We start from the raw sequence: 18,819 nt of genomic DNA, 5'->3' as shown, positions 1-18,819 counted from the left end.
CCATAACCAATAATAAGAACATACTTCCCTGCAGTTCCTTGAGAAGAGGACCCGAGGTTTGAATACTTCGGTTAACAATTTATTTAAGGGGTTTGTTACTTGTGACAACCAAAACGTTTGTAAGAAGGGTTGATTGCTTGGTTTAGTAACTATACTTGCAACGAGTATTTACCATAACTTCTAAACCATCAATCTTCCGCATCTCTTTCAAGAATCCTATGGAAACACCTATAATCCTTCATAGAGGAATCAACCAAATTTCTCATGGAAGGATCAACAGAAGCCTAATCAAGGCTTCAGTAACAATAATAGTGGGAGAAATAGGTTTGGCAATAGCAAACCTTTTCCATCATCTTCTCAGCAACAGACAGAGAATTCTAAGCAGAGCCACTCTGACTTAGCAACTGTAGTATCTGATCTATCTAAGACCACTCTCAGTTTTATGACTGAAGCAAGGGCCTCCATTAGAAATTTGGAGGCACAAGTGGGTCAGCTGAGTAAAAGAGTTACTGAACTCCCTCCTAGTACTCTCCCAAGCAATACAGAAGAGAATCCAAAAAGAGAGTGCAAGGCCATAAATATAACCAACATGGCCGAACCTAGTGAGGAAGAAAAGGCAGTGAGTTCCAGTGAGGAAGACCTCAATGGACGTCCACTGGCCTCCAAGGAGTTCCCTAATGAGGAACCAAAGGAATCTGAGACTCATAAAGAGACCATAGAGATTCCACTGAACTTACTGTTGCCATTCATGAGCTCTGATGAGTATTCTTCCTCTGAAGAGGATGAAGATATTGCTGAAGAGTAAGTTGCTCAATATCTAGGAGCAATCATAAAGCTGAATGCCAAGTTATTTGGTAATGAGACTTGGGAGGATGAACCCCCATTGCTCATCAATGAACTAAATGATCTGGTTCAACTAAAATTACCTCAAAAGAAACAGGATCCTAGAAAGTTCTTAATACCTTGTACCATAGGCACCATGACCTTTGACAAGGTTCTGTGTGACCTGGGATCAAGTATAAACCTCATACCACTCTCTATAATAGAGAAACTAGGGATCTTTGAGGTACAAGCTTCTAAAATCTCACTAGAGATGGCAGATAATTCAAGGAAACAGGCTTATGGACTTGTAGAGGATGTCTTAGTGAAGGTTGAAGGCCTGTACATCCCTGCTGACTTCATAATCCTAGACACTGGGAAGGATGAAGATGAATCCATCATCCTTGAAAGACCCTTCCTAGCCACAGCAAGAGCTGTGATTGATGTGGACAGAGGAGAGTTAGTCCTTCAATTGAATGAGGACCACCTTGTGTTTAAGGCTCAAGGATCTTCTTCTGTAACCATGGAGAGGAAGCATGAAAAGCTTCTCTCAATAAAGAGTCAAACAAAGCCCCCACACTAAACTTCTAAGTTTGGTGTTGGGAGGCCATCATCAAGCTCTAAATCTCTGTGAAGCTCTCTAAGAGCTCACTGTCAAGCTATTGACATTAAAGAAGCACTTGTTGGGAGGGAACCCAATATTATTTAATTATATTTTATTATTTTCCATTGTTATTTTATTTTTTCTTTAGGTTGATGATCATGTGAAGTCACAAAAACAACAAAAAAAAATCAAAAACAGAATGAAAAATAGCATTAAAAAATAGCACACCCTGGAGGACAGACTTACTAGCGTTTAAACGCCAGTAAGGATAGCAGAATGGGCATTAAACGCCCAGCCTGGCAGCATTCTGGGCGTTAAATGCCAGAATAGGCAGCACTCTGGGCATTTAACGCCAGAAAGGGCTGTCTGGCATCTGGCTGGCGTTAAACGCCAGAAATGGGCATCTGACTGGAGTTTAACGCCATAAATGGGCAGCAGAGTGGCGTTTAACGCCAGGAAAGGTAGCAGAGCTGGCGTTAAACGCCAGATTTGGCACAGAATGGGCGTTTGAATGCCAGAATGGTGCAGGGACTCGAATTCCTTGACACCTTAGGATTTGTGGACCCCACAGGATCCCTACCTACCCCACCTCTTCTTCTCTCCTCTTCACACTTTTCTATAACACTCTTCCCCAAACACCCCTCACCTATCAAATCCTACCCTCTTCCCCACAACCTCTTCACCCCTCACATCTATCCATCATTAAACCCCACCTACCTCACCATTCAAATTCAAACCATTTCCCTCCCAAACCCACCCACACATGGCCGAATTCCCTCCCCCTTACCCTATAAATACCCCTCCTTTCCACCTTCATCTTCACACAACATACACACTACTACCCCCTTTGGCCGAACCCTTTCCTAACCTCTATCTCCTCCATTTCTTCTTCTTTTAATCCTTTCTTTCTTCTTCTTTTACTCGAGGACGAGCAACCATTCTATGTTTGGTGTGGGAAAGGCTAAAGATTTTTGTTTTTCCATAACCACTAATGGCACCTAAGGCCAAAAAAACCTCTAGAAAGAGGAAAGGAAAGACAATTACTTCCACCTCCGAGTCATGGGAGATGGAGAGATTTATCTCAAAGGTCCATCAAGACCACTTCTATGAAGTTGTGGCCAAGAAAAAGGTGATCCCCGAGGTCCCCTTCAAGCTCAAAAAGAGCGAATATCCGGAGATCCAACACGAGATTCGAAGAAGAGGTTGGGAAATTCTAACCAACCCCATTCAATATGTCGAGATCATAATGGTTCAAGAGTTCTGTGCCAATGCATGGATCACTAAGAACCATGACCAAAGTGTGAACCCGAACCCAAAGAATTGGCTCACAATGGTTCGGGGGAACTACTTGGATGTAGTCTGGAAAATGTGAGGTTAGCATTCAACTTGCCAATGATGCAAGGAGATCCTCACCCTTTTACTAGAAGGGTCAACTTTGATCAAAGGTTGGACCAAGTCTTTAGGGACATTTGTATGGAAGGCGCTCAATGGAAGAGAGATTCAAGAGGCAAGCCGGTTCAACTAAGAAGGCTTGACCTCAAATCCGTGGCTAGGGGATGATTGGAGTTCATCCAACGGTCTATAATTTCTACTAGCAACCGGTCTGAAGTTATAATAGACCGGGCTATCATGATCTATAGCATCATGAATAGAGAGGAAGTAGAAGTTCATGAGGTCATATTCTTAGAACTCTACAAAGTGGCGGATAAGCCCTCCACTTTGGCAAGGTTAGCCTTTTCTCATCTCATTTGTCACCTATACAATTCAGCTGGAATTGTCATAGAGGAAGACATCCTCATTGAAGAGGACAAGCCCATCACTAAGAGAAGGATGGAGCAAACAAGAGAGCCCACTCATGGACCTCGACAAGAGCATGAGAAAATTTCTCATCATGAAATCCCTGAGATGCCTCAAGGGATGCACTTTCCTCCACAAAACTATTGGGAGCAAATCAACACCTCCCTAGGAGAATTGAGTTCCAACATGGGACAACTAAGGATGGAGCACCAAGAGCATTCCATCCTCCTCCATGAAATTAGAGAAGACCAAAGAACCATGAGAAAGGAGCAACAAAGGCAAGGAAGAGACATAGAGGAGCTCAAGCACTCCATAAGATCTTCAAGAGGAAGAACTAGCCGCCATCACTAAGGTGGACCTGTTCTTTAATTTTCTTGTTCTTATTTTTTTGTTTTTTGAAAATTATGCTTTATGTTTTGTCTATGTTTGTGTCTTTATTACATGATCATTAGTGTCTAGTGTCTATGTCTTAAAGTTATGAATGTCCTATGAATCTATCACCTTTCTTAAATGAAAAATATTTTTAATTGCAAAAGAACAAGAAGTACATGATTTCGAATTCTATCTTGAAATTAGTTTAATTATTTTGATGTGGTGGCAATATCTTTTATTTTCTGAATGAATTCTTGAACAGTGCATATTTTTGAATTTGTTGTTTATGAATGTTAAAATTGTTGGCTCTTGAAAGAATAAAGAAAAAGGAGAAATGTTATTGTTAATCTGAAAAATCATAAAATTGATTCTTGAAGCAAGAAAAAGCAGTGAATAGAAAAAGCTTGCGAAAAAAAAGAGACAAAAAATAAAGAAAAAAAGAAGAAGAAAAAGAAAAAGTAAGCAGAAAAAGTCAATAACCCTTTAAACCAAAAGGCAAGGGTAAAAAGAATCCAAGGCTTTGAGCATTAATGGATAGGAGGGCCCACAGGAATAAAATCCTGGCCTAAGCGGCTAAACCAAGTTGTCCCTAACCATGTGCTTGTGGCGTGAAGGTGTCAAGTGAAAGCTTGAGACTGAGCGGTTAAAGTCGTGGTCCAAAGCAAAAAGAGTGTGCTTAAGAGCTCTGGGCACCTCTAACTGGGGACTCTAGCAAAGCTGAGTCACAATCCGAAAAGGTTCACCCAGTTATGTGTCTGTGGGATTTATGTATCCGGTGGTAATACTGAAAAACAAAATGCTTAGGGTAACGGCCAAGACTCATAAAATAACTGTGTTCAAAAATCAACATACTGAACTAGGAGAATCAATAACACTATCTGAATTCTAAGTTCCTATAGATGCCAATCATTCTGAACTTCAAAGGATAAAGTGAGATACCAAAACTCTTCAGAAGCAAAATGGCTACAAGTCCCGCTCATCTAATTGAAGCTAATTTTCATTGATAAGTTTGGAATTCATTGTATATTCTCTTCTTTTTATCCTATTTTGTTTTCAGTTGCTTGGGGACAAGCACCAATTTAAGTTTGGTGTTGTGATGAGCGAATAATTTATACCCTTTTTGGCATTATTTTTACATAGTTTTTAGTATGATTTAGTTATTTTTTATTATATTTTTATTAGTTTTTATTTAAAAATCACATTTCTCGACTTCACTATGAGTTTGTTTATTTTCTATGATTTCAGATAATTTCTGGCTGAAATTGAGGGACTTGAGCAAAAATCTGATTCAGAGGCTGAAAAAGGACTATAGATGTTGATGGATTCTGACCTCCCTGCACTCGAAGTGGATTTTTTGGAGCTACAGAAGCCCAATTGGCGCACTCTCAATTGCGTTAGAAATCAGACATCCTGGGCTTTCTAGCAATATATAATAGTCCATATTTTGCCCGAGATTTGATGGCTCAAACTGGCGTCCAAAGACAGCCTAAAACATCTTGGCGTAAAACGCCCAAACTGGCACCAGAATTGGAGTTAAACGCCCAAACTGGCACCAAAGCTGGCGTTTAACTCCAGAAATAGCCTATTCACGAAAAAGCTTCAATGCTCAGCCCAAGCACACACCAAGTGGGCTCCGGAAGTGGATTTCTGCACTATCTGCACTTAGTTACTCATTTTCTGTAAACCTAGGTTACTAGTTTAGTATAAAAACTACTCTTAGAGATTTATTTTAGGTCTTTGATCTTTGGTTAATCTTATGCCATTGTACATGTTTGGAGACTGGCCATTCGGCCATGCCTAGACCTTTTTCACTTATGTATTTTCTACGGTGGAGTTTCTACACCCCGTAGATTAAGGTGTGGAGCTCTGCTGTTCTTCATGAATTAATGCAATTACTACTATTTTTTCTTCAATTCACGCCTACTTCTTCTCGAAGATATACTCTTGTTCTTAATTCAGTTAAGTCAGAATGAAGGGGTGACCCGTGACAATCACCTAATCTTCGTTACTCGCTTAGCCAAGATCGCGTGCCTGACAACCACAAAGCGATCTACATGATGTTCAACGTAGTCATTGGACGACAGCTGGAGTATATTCTCTTGGATATGTAATACACGGACCGAGTTTGTGAGATTAGTATCTTCGTGGTATAGGCTAGAACCATTGGCAGCATTCCTAAGATTCGAAAAGTCTAAACCTTGTATGTGGTATTCCGAGTAGGATCTGGGAAGGGATGACTGTGACGAGCTTCAAACTTGCGAATGTTGGACGCAGTGACAGTGTGCAAAAGGACAATGGTCTTATTCCGACGCTAGCGGGAACCGACAGATGATTAGCCGTGCGGTGATAGCGCATATGGATTTGTTTTCATTCGAGAGGATCATACAGCTTGCTATGGAAGGAGGTAACGCATGGTTGGAAGAAGGCAGTAGGAAAGCAGAAGTTCAGAAGCAACAAAGCACCTCCAGACGCTTATCTGAAATTCCTACCAATGCATTACATAAGTATCTCTATCTTATTTTATATTTTATTTATATTTTAATTATTAAAACCTTATAACCATTTGAATCCGCCTGACTGAGATTTACAAGGATGACCATAGCTTGCTTCAAGCCGACAATCTCCGTGGGATCGACCCTTACTCACGTAAGGTTTATTACTTGGACGACCCAGTGCACTTGCTGGTCCGTTACACAGAATTGTGAAGAAGTCTTGAGATTATGTTCTCCCATACCAAGTTTTTTTGCGCTATAGCCAGGGAACGAACAATCACGATTTCGCGTACCACAGAGCTTCTTTATTAGTGAAGCTGTTATTAGGTTGATGCTTGCTCCAAGGTCATATAGAGCTGTCCTTGTACAAGCATCACCTAGAGTGCATGGTATCATAGAGATTCCAGGATCTTTAAGCTTCTCTAGCAAGCTGCTCCGAATGATTGCACTGCATTCCTCAATGAGGAGGACTGTTTGTGTCTCTCTCTAATCCTTCTTATGACTTAGAATATCCTTCATGAACTTTGCATAAGAAGGTATCTGTTCAAGAGCTTTTGCGAAAGGGACCTTTATTTCTAATGTTCTGAGATACTCTGCAAAGCGGGCAAACTATTTATCCCTTTCCTCTTGACAGAGTTTCTGAGGAAATGACATTTTAGCCTTGTACTCATCAACCTTGGTTGAAGGAGGCCGAATGCCATGTGGATTGGGAGGGGGGTTACTAGCTTGCTTAGGAGTGTTGTTATCAATGAACAACTAAACTCCCTTGCATGGGCGTTCAACACCCATGCTGTTGTCCGCTTAGGCGTTTGGACGCCCAATCTCTCCCCTTTCTTGGCATTCAACGCCAGTAGGGTTATCCTCTATGGGATTTTCGTTTTTATTATACTAAGGTTCGGTGTTTAAGGTTTTCCCACTCCTCAATTGGACAACCTGGCATTCATCTGTTATCTGCTTAGATAACTGCTGCCTTGTTTGACTCAACTGGGCTTCTATATTCTTGTTAGAAGCCTGAGTTTCTTGCAGAGCCTCTTGCAGTTCCAGTATTTGCTGGGCAAGGGTGTGTATTTGTTGAGTCAATGGGCCATCCTGCTCTGGAGGGTTAGGTTCAACAGCTACTACCTTAACTTCTCCTTTTATAGAGGTCTCAGGAGATGAGTACAGGTGCTGATTAGTGGCAACTGTCTCAATAAGCTCTTGAGCCTCTCCTATGGTCTTTCTCCTGTGTATGGAACCACCAGCAGAGTGGTCCAAGGCCATTCTAGCCATGTCTGAAAGCCCATAGTAGAAGATGTCTAACTGTACCCATTTTGAAAATATTTCAGTGGGATATTTCTTTAGCATCCTCTTATACCTTCCCCAAGCATCATAAAGAGATTCACTGTCTCCTTGTTTGAAGCCTTGGATGTCCAGTCTCAACTGAGTCATCTTTCTAGGGGGAAAGTAATGATTTAAAAACTTGTCAACTAACTGTTTCTAAGTTTTTAAACTATCTTTAGACTGGTTATCCAACCACCTTTTTGCTTGATCTTTTAAAGCAAAAGGAAAAAGCAGTAACCTATAGACCTCTTGGTCTACTCTCTCATTGTGTACTGTGTCAGCAATTCTTAAGAAATCTATAAGAAATTCTGTAGGTTCTTCCTGAAGAAGCCTAGAATACTACTGGCAGTTCTGCTGCAACAGAGTAATAAGTTGAGGATTTAATTCAAAGCTACTAGCTCTGATTTGTGGTATGCTGATACTTCTTCCATAGAAGTCAGCACTGGGAGTTGTATAAGATCCCAGAGTTCTCTTGAACTCTTCATTCCCACTTGGGTTCATGATTAAGGTAGAAAATGAAGAAGGAATAAGATAGAAAGAGTAGAAGAAGAGATAGAAGTAAAAGAGATGAATAAGAATTAAAATATTTTTATATTTTTATTTATTTATTTATTTATTTATTTTTTGAAAATATAAGAGGGAGAAGAGAGAGAAATTTTTGAAAATTAAGAGAGAAGAGAGTTAGTTAGGTAGTTTTGAAAAAGAAGAGAGAGAGAAGAAGATATTATTTTCGAAAATTAAAGAAGAGAAGAGTTAGTTAGGTGGTTTTGAAAAAATTAAGACAGAGAAGATAAGATATTAATTAAAAAAGATAAAAATTAAAATAAAAGATAAGATGAGAAAAGATTTGAATTTTAAAAATAAGATAAGATAAGAAAGGATTTGAAATTAAAATTTGAAATTAGAAAAAGATAAGATATGAAATTAAAAAGATTTGAAATTGATTTTAAAAAGATAAGTTTTTAAAATTTAATTTTGAAAAAGATATGATTTTGAAAATTAAAATTTGAAAAAAAGATAAGATAAAATTTTTAAATTTTGAAAAAGATAAGATTTTTGAAAAATATATGATTTTTATTTTTGAAAATTTTGATTTTTGAAAACTTGACAACTAAGATAAGATAAGATAAAATTTTAGAATTGAAAATCTGAATTTTATATATAATTTTCGAAAATAATGGTTAAAATTAGTTAGAAAAAATATTTTTTTTATTTTTGAAATTAATAAAGAGAGAGAAAAACAAGTAAAAGACACCAAACATACAATTTTTAGATCTAGTGCACCCAAATTTTTCGAAAATTTGGAGGGACACACAAAGAGACACCAAACTTAAAAATTTTAAGATCAAAACATATACAAGACTCAAGAGTGTTATGAATGTTAACAAGAACGCAAAGAAGAAGACTCAAAAGACACAAGAGCGTAAAAAGAACACCAAACTTAAAATTTTTAGAAAACCAAAAGAAAATTTTCGAAAATTGCAAGAAAAATAAAAAGAAAACACCAAATCCTCTACTTCGACCAGCCTCACTGGCCATCGATCCAGCTCAGCGTGAAGAGGTGCAACCCTTGTATTGATCGGATCCTCCGTATGCGAGAGTGCCAACTCGACCGTTTTGGGACTTTCCAGGGCAAATTCTGACATGGTCTTGATTGAGAAAAAATAAAACTTTCTGTCTGAAGCAAATGCTGGAAGTCCAAGATGGTGGTTTGGAACATCCAAGAGGACACCTGATCCACGCTCTCTTTCGGTGTGCCTCGTCTGTAGTGGAACTGAGACCTTAGCGCAACTCGCCTTTTTCTGTTTAAGACCGTTTTAACTTAAAAATTGAAACAAGATTTAAACAAAGAAAAATTATTTTTGAAATTTTTTTTTACAACGAAAGACCCAAAGAACATGAAATTACCAAGAACATAGACACATTCAAAAAATACAAGGATTAAACAAAGAAAAGAAAAATATTTTTGAAAAGGTTTTAAGCATTTTCGAAAAAATAGAAGAGGAAGAAAACAAAAATTAAAGACTCAATTAAAATAATCTAAAATAAACTTACCTGATCTAAGGAGCAAAACAATCAGACAATTTGTCTAAACTCAACAATCCCTGAAAACGACGCCAAAAACTTAGTGCGCGTGTATGCAAAACCCCACACCTTTTCGTACAGCAGTAGTACCAGCAAGTGCACTGGGTCGTCCAAGTAATACCTGAGTGAGTCATGGTCGATTCCACGAGGATTGTGGCTTGGAGCAAGCTTATGGTTGCCTTGCAGGTCTTAGTCAAGCAGAATCAGAAGGAGTTGGATTACGAAATTAGCTATTAAGAAGTTAGCTATTAGAAATTATAATCTGGGAATAGTAATAATGGGAATAGAGTTGAGAGTTGGAGTTGCTTTGTCTTTCTGAAGTAACTCTGGTACTACTGTCTTCTTTGCTTGTGAATGATCTTCTTCTATGGCAGGCTGTAAGTGATCAAAGCCATTGCCCGAGGTCATTGATCTCCTCTGCTACAGAATGAACGCCAGGCCCCTTGGTCATTCAATCCAATGGAGGGTGAAGCTCTAGCAAATCATCTTCTTGGCGATCCTACTCAAAATGCCACAGACAAGGTCAAATCTTTCGGATCAGAGAACGCTACTTCCTTGGATCTAGCCTATACCACAGAGACCTTAATCTCCCCAAAGATCAGCTGAACTGGTTTCTCGAGAAGTTCCCAATGAAATCATGGATTAACCGTCTAAGAGATGTATAAACATAGCTGTTGGCTCGTGCTTTTCTTCCAGGTACTCACACGAACCCAAGTAGACGTGGGTGTTTGTTAGACACGTTCTTCCTAGTGTGTTGAACAGAGCTAATTTGTTAGATCATTCTGTTCATCACGATGAAGATCGGATATACATCTTAGAGATAGATCAAACACAGATCGAAGAAGAAGAAATAGTACTTTTATTAATTCATAGGACTCAGTAGGGCTCCTCCCCTCAACCTAGGAGGTTTAGAAACTTATACTGAGGTAAATTACAATGATAAACGTGTATAATGAGAAAAGTGAAGTAAAAGTCTTCCAAAAGGTACAAAGTACATGAACATAATCCCTTAAATACTAAACAGATGACTAGTAAGGGTAAAACAGTATATTTAGTGCTAAAATCCATTTCTGAGGCCCACTTGGTGAGTGTTTGGGCTGAGCTTTAATGAGATCCACATGCTATGAGGCTCCTTGGGCATCGAATGCCAGCTAGGAGGTCCTCTCTGGGCCTTTGGACGCTGGGCTCTGCTCTTTGGGTGCTGGACGCCTAGAAAGGGGCAGAAAGCTGGCGTTGGACACCGGTTTTGGTCCTTCTAATCCGAAGTAAAGCATGGACTATTTTATATTGCTGGAAAGATCTGAAAGTCAGCTTTCTATAGCCATTGAGAGTGCTTCATTTTGGCTTCGGCAGCTCTAGAAAAGGTCTTCCGAATGTAGGCTGGTCAGATTTGGACAGCATCTGCAGTGCTTTCTCTGTCTCTGAATCAGACTTCTGTTCTAGCTCTTCAATTTCAGCCAGAAAATACCTGATATTTCCCAAAAACACAAAAAATCATAGTAGACTCCAAAAATGTGATTTTAATACTAAAACCTATAAAAACTTAATAAAAATAAAATAAAACCTATTAAAAACTATATGAAAACTAAGCCAAAAAGCGTATAAAATATCCGCTCATCACTTATCTTGAGGTTTCATGCATTGGCAAAAGTAACTAATCAACACCAAATCATCAATCATGTGATGAGGGCATTAATCAAGGAGCTTCCTAAAATGCTCTCAATACTCATAAAGAGTTTCCGAATCACCTTGAATGATGCATGAGATCTCTTTTCTCAACCTATGCATCACCTCCGGTGGGAAGAATTTGTCTAGAAATTCCCTTCGAATCAAATCCCAATTGGTGACAACATCATCGGGTAGGGTATAGAACCACTCCTTTGCCCTTCCCTCAAGAGAGAATAGGAAGGCAAACACCCAAATAGCAACTTCATCGGAGCCCTCTCTCCTAGTGGTTGAGCATACACCTTGAAAGTCCCTAAGATGTCTAATAGGGTCTTGAGCGGATAAATCATGGAACTTGGAAAGTAGATTGATCAAGGCGGTCTTAAGCTCAAAATTACCATTTAACTCCGGATAACGCACTTGAAGCGATTGGAGAGTGAAGTCCGGAGCACCCGCCTCCTTGAGTGTGATTCTTCTTGAGGCGGCCATGGTATCGGTACCTAAGTCAATAGAAGAGACGTCAATAGAACCAATGGAAGAGTAAATAGTTTCCCTTTCAGATGTCGTTTTGGATAAGGTTGGTGAATTAGCGGAAGCCGCTTCACCACCCTCAAAAGCCAACCGACGACGAGCTTGCCTAAGATGTAATAAAGTTCTTTCAATTTCTGGATCAAATGGGGCTAAGCTTGGATCCGGTAGTGAACGTGTCATTCAAGAAAAGAAACATAGAACTCATAACAATAAGCTATGCTAGAATAAAATGACTACTAATTACTACTACTATAACTTCTAACTAAAGACTAGACTAGCAAACAATCAACAAAGAGAGTAGCTATTCACATATAGACATATTCACACTAGCCAACAATATAACACCATTGTAAGTTCCCGGCAACGGTGCTAAAACTTGATGAGGGATAAATGCCGGTTAGGAAATTCACCAAAGAATTTTTTTCTCAATTTAATGTCACAAAGTATAGTCCCAACCGATGAAGTATCCCTAATCAAAGTTTACTAGAATGTCACAACAATCCAATCAATAACCGGGAGTAGAATTCCAGGTCGTTCTTCCAAGGACTTGCATTAGAATGCACATTGTTGGTTAGGAATTTTGGGAATTTGGATTGCTTACGGAAGAAGTAAAATGACAAGTACGTAAAAGCAACAAACAACTAACAATTAAATTGATATAACTAGAAATACCAAGCAAGCATTGTCTAACTACGAGCATGCATCAAGATAACGACAACTAAAAGCATATAAGAATAAGGGATAAGCAATTAAAGTGAGAGAACTAAGAATTCAAAACTAGTAAAGGTGAATAACAATCAATCAATATAAAGGTCTTGGCTAGGGGTGAGAATTGGAGTTCCTATCCTCATTGTCATTACCAATTGTGTCGGAGATTGTCTATTTCTTCCACTTAGTTATCCTCTAACAATTGAAGAAAATTCAAGTGGGTACAATTAACTTGAGTTCACAAGTCCTAGTCAACTCCTAGTGAAAGACTAGCTTTAGTGAATTTCAAGCTAACAAGCAACTTCCAACACTCAATCAACCATAGGCTTTGACAATTTTAAGAGTTTCCAATACTCAAACCCAAAGCCAAGAGTAGAAATCTACTCCATAATCATAAAAGACATTTTCACAAACACCTTATATGCACTAAAAGAAGACATTGTAAAATTGAGAAATAAATTCAAATCAAATCTACCCACTAACAATAATTGCTAATAATGAACCAAATAAAATCAATGAACATGAAAGAAAGCTCAATGCATTAATAGAAGTCAAAATCCAACAAGATGCAAAAATTAAAATCAAAACAAGTAAAATTGCAAGAGTATTAAGTAGAATTGGAGAGTAGAAACTACAATTAAAATAACAAGAACTGAAATTAAAAAGGATCTAATTCAAGGATTCAAATGAAAATGAACAAGAACACTAAAACCATAGAGAGAAGTGAGAGTTTCTCTCTCTAGAATTCAAAACTATCTAAAACTAAGCTAATGAAATGTGTTGTCCCATCCTCCTTCACTCCCAGCCTCTAATCTCCAAACTGGGCTTGAAACTGGGCCAGAAATCAGCTTGAAATCACACTCAGCATGTTCCCTTAAGTGAGGCACATGACGCTTGTTGGTGTGGGAAATCGTGATTCACACTTTTCATAACTCCGCACAACTAACCAGCAAGTGCATTGAGTCGTCCAAGTAATACCTTACGTGAGTAAGGGTCGATCCCACGGAGATTGTCGGCTTGAAGCAAGCTATGGTCATCTTGTAAATCTCAGTCAAGCAGATTCAATTTGTTATGAGGTTTTGATAATTTAAAAGATAAATAAAACATAAAATAAAATAGAGATACTTACGTAATTCATTGGTTAGAATTTCAGATAAGCGTTTGGAGATGTTTTGTTGCTTCTAAACCTCTGCTTTCCTATTGCCTTGTTCCAATCATGCGTGCTCCCTTCCATGGCAAGCTGTATGATCCTCTCGGATGAAAAATACCAGGTATGATCTCTGCACCGCTAATCAACTGTCGGATTTCTCATCTCGGATGAAAAATACCAAGTACAGCTACCGCATGGGTAATCATCTGTTGGTTCCTGCTAGCATCGGAATAGGACCCTTGTCCTTTTGCACACTGTCACTGCGCCTAACATTCGCAAGTTTGAAGCTCGTCACAGTCATCCCTTCCCAGATCCTACTCGGAATACCACAAACAAGGTTTAGACTTTTCAGATCTCAGGAATGGCTGCCAATTAATTCTAGCCTATACCACGAAGATACTAATCTCACAGACTCAGTCCATGTATTAGATATCCAAGAGAATATACTCCAGCTGTCGTCCAATGACTACGTTGAACATCATGTAGACTGCTTGTGGTTGTCAGGCACGTGGATCTTGGCTAAGCAAGTAACGAAGATTGGGTGATTGTCACGGATCACCCCTTCATTCTGACTTAACTGAATTAAGTACGAGAGTATATCTTGGAGAAGAAGTAGGCGTGAATTGAAAGAAAAACAATAGTACTTGCATTAATTCATGAAGAACAGCAGAGCTCCACACCTTAATCTATGAGGTGTAGAAACTCCACCGTAGAAAATACATAAGTGAAAAGAGGTCTATTTCATTGAATAAATGTGAGAAAAGGTGATAAAATCCCCCAAAATAAGCATAAGATAAATCACAAAATCGGAGTTTATCATTGACCCCTAGCGTCCTTCTTCCATTGTACTCTAGGAAGGCATATGTCCTAGAGGACTTGATCCAATCATGGATCGGCTTGTATCCTCCTATTAAAAGAGTGAGGGTCATCTTTGAATGGAGGTAGCTTAAAGATTTCTCTCACTATTTCCATTCCAAACTGCAGAGTCCTCCATCGGACCATGGTGCGCCATAAATTAAACTCGGGGCGCTCTTTCTTTTGTTTGTCTGTCATCCATAGATGTGCATAAAATTCTCGAACCTTTAGAGCTCCGACTTCAGTTACGGAATTGGCCAGAACTTCCCAACCCCTAATTCAAATTTTCTCTTGAAATTCTGGTTACTCATTAGACTTCAATTTGATTTTCACTTCCGAGATTACTATTTTCATGCTTACAACATTGTAGTAGTGTTCCTCATGAAGCTTTGCGTAAAATCGGTAAGGCTCGTAAGGGACTGTTGAGGGGGTCTTTCTTTCCTCTTCCTTGAGGTTGATCCCCCCAACCTTTAGTGCCATGGAGAGTGAAAAAGTGAAAAAGCAGAGCGTCCTCAACACCAAATTTAAAAATTTTGCTCATCCCCGAGCAAAGAGATGTAAAGAAAGAGAAAGAAAGTAAGGCGAGAAGAAGAAAGGAGATGAGGGAGGAGGTGTGGGAAGAGTGAGGGGAGGGCGCGTATATATAGGTGTGGGGGTAGTGAATTCGGTTATGGGAGTTGTGGTGGATAATGTGGAAACAATATTGGATTTATGAAGAGGTGATGTGGAAATATATGGAGGGGGTTTAGCGAGATATAAAAAAGATATGATATGAAAAGATTATTAGTGAAATCAATAAGATAAGATATTAAAAGATATGAGTGAAATAAAAAAGATATGATATGAAAAGATTATGAATGAAATCCAGGAGATTTGGTTGGATATCTATCATATGGTTGAGATTGCCCCTCCCAAGGCATTGAACGCCAGTTTCGGTGTTAAATACAGAGAGTGGGATTTTTTTTTAAAATTGGTGTTCAACACCCACTACTGGCGTTGAATGCCCCAAGGGGACTCAAAAATGGACCTTGGTTGCCTCCTTTTTGGATGTTAAACCTCCAACCTTCACTCCCCCCCCCCTCTGGCACTGAATCCCAAGGTGGCGTTCAACGCTAGTAGGAGGTCTCCTCCAGGGTGTTTTGTAAGTCCTGCTGTGCTTTTCTGTTTCTACTCCAAGTGTTATACATGACCACAAATGTTAGAAAAATGAGGAAAACCAGGAAAATAAATAGAAAATGCCATCATATGAAATCGAACTCAAATAAACTAAAATAGAACAAAAGAAAGGGAATGTAAACTATGGGATACATATGGCTAGGTTGCCTCCCAACAAGCGCTTCTTTATTGTCATTAGCTTGACATTCACTGTTGTCATGTCAGTAAAAGGGTGGAGTCCCCTTGCTCAATTTCATCTCCTAGGTAGTGTTTTACTCTCTGGCCATTGACTATGAATCTTTTATCAGAATATCTATTTTGAAGTTCCACATGACCATAGGGTGACATTCCAGTGATCACAAAGGGTCCTGTCCAGCGTGACTTGAACTTCCCAGGGAAGAGCTTGAGCCTAGAATTGAAAAGTAAAACCTTCTAGCCAGGCTCGAAGATTCTGGAAGCTATCTTCCTATCATGCCATTTCTTTGTCCTTTCCTTGTAAACTTTGGCGTTCTCATAGGCAGTACATCGGAATTTATCCAGTTCATTTAGTTGGAGCAATCTTTTCTCTCCTGTAACCTTGGCATTGAAGTTTAGGAATCGTGTTGCTCAGTATGCTCTGTGCTCCGACTCCACTAGCAGATGACCTGCTTTACCATAGACTAGTTGACAAGGAGACATTCCTATAGGGGTCTTGAAAGCTGTCCTGTACGCCCAGAGAGCATCATCTAGCTTCTTTGCCCAGTCTCTCCTGAAGGTGCTCACTGTCTTCTCTAAGATCCTTTTGAGTTCCTTGTTTGAAACCTCAGCTTCTCCACTGGTCTGTGGGTAATAGGGGGTGGCTACCTTATGACGGACTCCGTAGAAGTGGCTACCCCCATCACTGATCAGTGTCCTTGGGACACCAAACCTATTGAAAATGTATTTCTGTAGGAACCTCAGCACGACTCGTGTGTCATTGGTGGATGATGTCATCACTTCAACCCATTTAGACACATAGTCCACCGCCACCATGACGAATGGATTTCCTGCTAGTAAAGAAATTCATAGATAAAGTCTCGTTGTAAGTATAGTTTCTAAACCAATAGGGAATCCTTTCGTACAAAAGTTTTATTTGTCACTAAAGCAAATCCAATAAAATTTATAACCGAAGAATTTAAACCTCAGGTCGTCTCTCAAGGAATTGCAGGGAAGTATGATTTATTATTGGTTATGAAAAAATATCTTTTTGGATTTTTAAAATAGGGAACAAGGAGATAAATTGGCAAGAAAGTAAATTAATAATCATGAAAACTCTTGCAAGGTATAAGAACTGGAAATCCCATCCTAGTTATCCTTATCAATTGTGATGAGAATTGTTTATTGCTCCCACTTAGTTAACCCTTGCTAAATAAAGGAAAGTCAAGTGGACTAATTAATGAGATTCCTCAAGTCCTAGTCAACTCCTAAGGAAAGACTAGCTTTAGAGGGATCCAAATCAACCAGCAAATTCCAATTACCAATCAACAAAGGAGTTTGATAACTCAAGTGTCACCAATTACTCAACCAAAGCTCAGAATGTAAAAAGCTATATTAAAATCATAAATTTGAAATACCTCAAATTGCATTAAATAAAGAAATCAAATCTAACATGGAGTTCATAAACCAAATTGGGAAAATAAACAAACTACAGTAATAGAATAAATAAAAGTAGAAGAGAAATTAAATTAAAGGAACATTGAACCAGGAATGGAGAAGAAGTAATCCTAAAACTAAGAGAAATCCTAAATCCTAAAATCTAGAGAGAGGAGAGAGCCTCTCTCTCTCTCTCTAAAAACTACATCTAAAACCCTCAAATTGTGAATAATGATTGAATGATTAATTGATTCCTCCATTCTGCAACCTCTATTCTGTGTTCTCGGGCTTGGAATTGGGCCAAAAAGGAGCCCAAAAATTGCCTCCAGCGCTTTCTATAACTTTCTGCACGTGGTGCATGTCACGCGTACGCGTAGGTCACGCGTGCGTGTCATTTGGCAATTTTTCTTATTGCGTGTACGCGTCAGTCACACGTACACGTCGCTCGTGTTCTGCGCTAGGCACGCGTCCGCGTCGTCCATGCATGCGCATCGCTGCCAGTTTCTCAAAAACTTCATTTTCTCGCGTTCCTTCCATTTTTGCTTGTTTTCTTTCCGTCCTCTAAGCCATTTGATGCACGAGTTGTGAATCACACTTTTCACAACGCGTACCACTAACCAGCAAGTGCACTGGGTCGTCCAAGTAATACCTCACGTGAGTAAGGGTCGAATCCCACGGAGATTGTTGGTTTGAAGCAATCTATGGTTATCTTGTAAATCTTAGTCAGGAAGTCAATTATGTTTATCAGTTGAATTGCGAATAAACAATAGAGCATGGATTAAAGGTTACTTGTTATGCAGTAATGGAGAATATGTTGGAGTTTTGGAGATGCTTTGTCTTCTGAATCTCTGCTTTCCTCTATCTTCTTGTTCACGCACGCACGTCCTCCTATGGCAAGCTGTGTGTTGGTGGATCACCGTTGTCAATGGCTACCTTCCATCCTTCCAGTGAAAACTACGCTCACGCGCTCTGTCACAGCATGGCTAATCACCGGTTGGTTCTCGATCCGGTTGGAATAGGATTTACTATCCTTTTGCGTCTGTCACTAACGCCCAGCCTTCAGGAGTTTGAAGCTCGTCACAGTCATTCAATCCTTGAATCCTACTCGGAATACCACAGACAAGGTTTAGACTTTCCGGATTCTCATGAATGCCGCCATCAGTTCTAGCTTATACCACGGAGATTCTGATTAAGAGATCTCAGAGATACTCATTCAATCGGATATAGAACGGAGGTGGTTGTCAGGCACACGTTCATGGTTTGAGGAAGGTGATGAATGTCACGGATCATCACCTTCATCACAGTTAAGCGCGAATGAACATCTTAGATAAGAACAAGCGTGTTTGAATGGAAAACAGAAATACTTGCATTAATTCATCGAGACACAGCAGAGCTCCTCACCCCCAACAATGGGGTTTAGAGACTCATGCCGTCAGAGAATACAAAGTTTAGATCTGAAATGTCATGAGATACAAAATAAGTCTCTAAAAGTTGTTTAAATACTAAACTAGTAGCCTAGGTTTACAAAAATTGGATAAACTATGATGGATGATGCAGAGATCCACTTCTAGGGCCCACTTGGTGTGTGCTGGGGCCTACTTGGTGTGTGCTGGGGCTGAGACTTAAGCAATTCACGTGCAGAGGCCATTTGTGGA

General features: G+C 39.3%; 1 non-coding gene across 1 annotated transcript; it reads left to right on the top strand.

The window, feature by feature from the left end:
• Positions 1-11,167: 11,167 nt before the first annotated feature.
• LOC148581663 (small nucleolar RNA R71) lies at positions 11,168-11,271 on the top strand. The gene has a single exon (XR_015897345.1). It is a non-coding gene; the product is annotated as a small nucleolar RNA R71 (small nucleolar RNA).
• Positions 11,272-18,819: the final 7,548 nt, after the last annotated feature.

The sequence above is a fragment of the Arachis ipaensis genome, chromosome B10 (assembly GCF_059453495.1).
Source record: "Arachis ipaensis isolate K30076 ecotype BB chromosome B10, ASM5945349v1, whole genome shotgun sequence".
NCBI classification, from domain to species: Eukaryota; Viridiplantae; Streptophyta; class Magnoliopsida; order Fabales; family Fabaceae; genus Arachis; species Arachis ipaensis.
The sequence above is the reverse complement of the archived record's forward strand: the minus strand, read 5'-3'. Positions and strand labels throughout refer to the sequence as shown.